Raw genomic sequence first — 3,382 nt, forward strand, 5'->3', positions numbered from 1 at the left:
TTTTTCCAACAGCATTTCCTCCTATCCCATTTCACTATTTCAAAAGGTGACAAGTTTACCTCTCCCACCTGAATATATACGTAGTTACATTTCTTACAGTGCAAAGTCCAGCGTCGATCTGATCGCCTCTCTCTCTCTCTCTCTCGTGCGTGAATCCTTGTGGCGATTTGGTGGTTGGTGGGTCGTCTAGGGTTGATATAGGGTTTTTGGTTCTGTCAGATGGGGCAGCAATCTCTGATCTACAGCTTCGTGGCTCGGGGCACGGTGATCCTTGCCGAGTACACCGAGTTTACCGGAAATTTCACCAGCATCGCCTCCCAATGCCTCCAGAAGCTCCCTGCTTCCAACAACAAGTTCACCTACAATTGCGACGGCCACACCTTCAATTACCTCGTCGACAACGGCTTTAGTATGTCACATATATGTTTAATCTCTTTATCTCGTCATTTTTCCCATCGGCACTCAATTCTGTTCTAGATCTTCGTTTCTTAGATTCGTTGATTTTTCCGACTTATTCCCTCAGGATCTGTGTATTTGACCTTTCGATTTTTCCGGAATCGGAAATATATAGACATGTTTACTTCAATTACTTGTGTATGTATTTATGCAGATGCATGTGTATACGTACATGTGTGTGAGTGTGTTTATATGTACGTATTCTTATTATGAGGGTGTAGATTAGGCGGAATTATTCTCGATTTGTTATATATCGATGTTGTTTTGAATGAAGTATGATTCGGAGACGTGTTTGTTTGGATCTTTGGATGGATGCTTTGGATGTAGAGAAACAATCGCGCCTAGGTATAAAGTTATTCGTTACTTGGCCTTTGAGAAAGTGGAGGAAAAGTGAAATTTCAGATTTGTATTATTTTCTCGTTCTGCTGGTTAGGATTCCAAAGGGAGGGTAAGATGATTGCAATTTGAGCCCGGGGGGTTGAGTTAAAAGAAAGCAATTTTGTTTTACTTTCCTGCATTTCTCAACAACTAAAATGTACCTTCAGTGTGAATGTTTCTCTGATAATTTGTATTATCTACGGAAATGTGACATGGACTTTAGGTTGCTGCAGTATACATTGTTAAATATGAATTCTGCTAGCCGATTGATATGGAATGCAGTTGATATTGTCAGGTTTAAATAGATTGCACGATTGAATGTCGGCACACCATAAGAATGTGTTTAGTTTGAATCTCTTAAACCCTGGTTCTTCATTCCCTCAAAACTTGATCTCTAGCAATGTATTAATTTCTTACCTCTTTTATCTTGCTTCTTAAACTCATTAAGAAAAGGAAGAAACATGGGTAGCTGCTCTGGTTTCCAGATATATATATATATATATATATATATATATGGGATGAAAGTGTAACGTCTTTTGCCATCATGACAATTAGAATTTGAATATGATCACATTTCACTGACCATATCAAATCAACTATCCCTTCTGTAACCTGAAAGAGGTCAATTATCCTGTCTGTATACCTCAAACGTATTTTTCAAATGCAGGCATTCATGTTACATGTATGACATGATGCATTGATGACATTCTGAAGTGTATTTTAGTTAATCCCCATTTTGGGATGGAGGTTAGATTGTTCGACTCCCAGCTGTGTTTGAATTCTTTAACTGCTCTATCGGTTTGCTATGGTAATCCCCAGACATCATGTATGAAAATTTGGTTTCTTACCCTGTCACTTTATTTTGGATGTTGCAGCCTATTGTATAGTTGCTGTTGAATCTGCTGGCAGACAGATCCCCATTGCTTTATTGGAGCGAGTTAAGGAAGATTTCAACAAGAGATATGGTGGAGGGAAAGCTGCGACTGCTGTTGCCAACAGCCTGAATAAAGAGTTTGGGTATCTATTATACTTTCTTTCATGTCTTAAAGATCTAGGTTTGTTTGTTCCAAAAGTATGTTGACACTTTGTACAATATTGTAGGCCCAAACTGAAGGAGCACATGCAGTACTGTGCTGATCACCCGAAGAGATAAGCAAGCTTGCGAAAGTGAAGGCTCAGGTTTCTGAAGTCAAGGGTGTTATGATGGAAAATATTGAGAAGGTATGGTTGCTCTTGGAATTTTATGATCTAATTGGAAGTTAAAGTTGACTGAATTGCAAGTTTTTTGTTAAAGAATGTTATTGCTTATTTGTGTAGAATATCAGGCACCGATGTTAAGAATTGGTAGGGTGTTTATTTTCTTTTCCATTTTAAGTTTCTATTAAAAAAAAAACTACGTGTGCTGACTAAGAAGATTTATCTGTTGTGCAGGTTCTTGACCGCGGTGAGAAGATCGAGCTGCTGGTGGATAAAACTGAGAACCTTCGCTCGCAGGTAAATCCTAGGAAATCTTTTTGAAAGATGAATTGACTGCAGAAAACACTTCAAATCTTGGGTTTGGGTGCAACTCTTTGTCCTCTGAAATCAACAGATTGATCCATGCAATATTTTAGTAATGTTATTACAAGCTACATACTCGTAGGCGAGTATTCACTTTAGGCTCTTGTTGTCCTAGGTCAGATAGGCTCTTGTTGGATCTGTATTCACTTTAGTTATCATTCTTTGTTTATTTCCAGTGTTGCATATTTTCTTCTCTATGTTGCATGACTGGATCCTAACAATTGGGATTATTCTTTGTTTCTTCCTAAGCAGTTAAGATTAATACAGTTGAGTAGATAGTTTGATGAATTGATATGGATTCTGCATTCCAGGCCCAAGATTTTAGGCAACAGGGAACTCAGATGAGAAGGAAGATGTGGCTCCAGAATATGAAGATAAAATTGATTGTGTTGGGCATTATCATTGCCTTGATTCTAATCATTGTCTTGTCTGTTTGCCGTGGCTTCAATTGTTAAATTGTCTTGGAACTTCCTGGACTCTTCCTCACCAGCATACCAATTCCGATTGTCTTGGTAGATTCCTTTCCACCTTGCAGATCCTTGCTCTTGGGTTTTTGATGTATTAGGTTATACCTATCCCCTTCTGCTAGCCTCTTAGGATTGAGGAGCATTTGTCTTTTGGATTGGCTGTATAGTGATATTCTTCTACTTCTGCAACTGCAAGTAGATAAATTTTCTGTATGTTGGATGTTATGAGTTTTTGGTTTATTGAAGTCTCAAGATGTAATGGAGAAATACTTACCTGCATGTTAGTATGTCTTTTTGAAATGCTATGAATATTTCCCACCATTTTTCTTCGTACAATTTCTTTTCCTTTCTTGCTTGAGGTCCTTTTAAGTTTATATATATGTATGAATGTATGTAAACTGGGTGTAGCGAGTTCAGGTTGGTTCGATTAAAGATTCATGCATTATTTTATATAAGGGTTTAAGTGCATTTTTGGTCCTTTTTAAAAAATTTCCATTGGTTCTAGATTGCTTTCAGGTGTT

The 3,382-nt window shown here is 37.8% G+C and overlaps 1 pseudogene; it reads left to right on the forward strand.

Annotated features, from left to right (window-relative positions):
• On the forward strand, positions 1–3,182 carry LOC121252533 (annotated as a pseudogene).
• The last annotated feature ends 200 nt before the right edge of the window (positions 3,183–3,382 follow it).

The sequence above is a fragment of the Juglans microcarpa x Juglans regia genome, chromosome 1D, assembly GCF_004785595.1.
Source record: "Juglans microcarpa x Juglans regia isolate MS1-56 chromosome 1D, Jm3101_v1.0, whole genome shotgun sequence".
Classification (NCBI taxonomy): domain Eukaryota; kingdom Viridiplantae; phylum Streptophyta; class Magnoliopsida; order Fagales; family Juglandaceae; genus Juglans; species Juglans microcarpa x Juglans regia.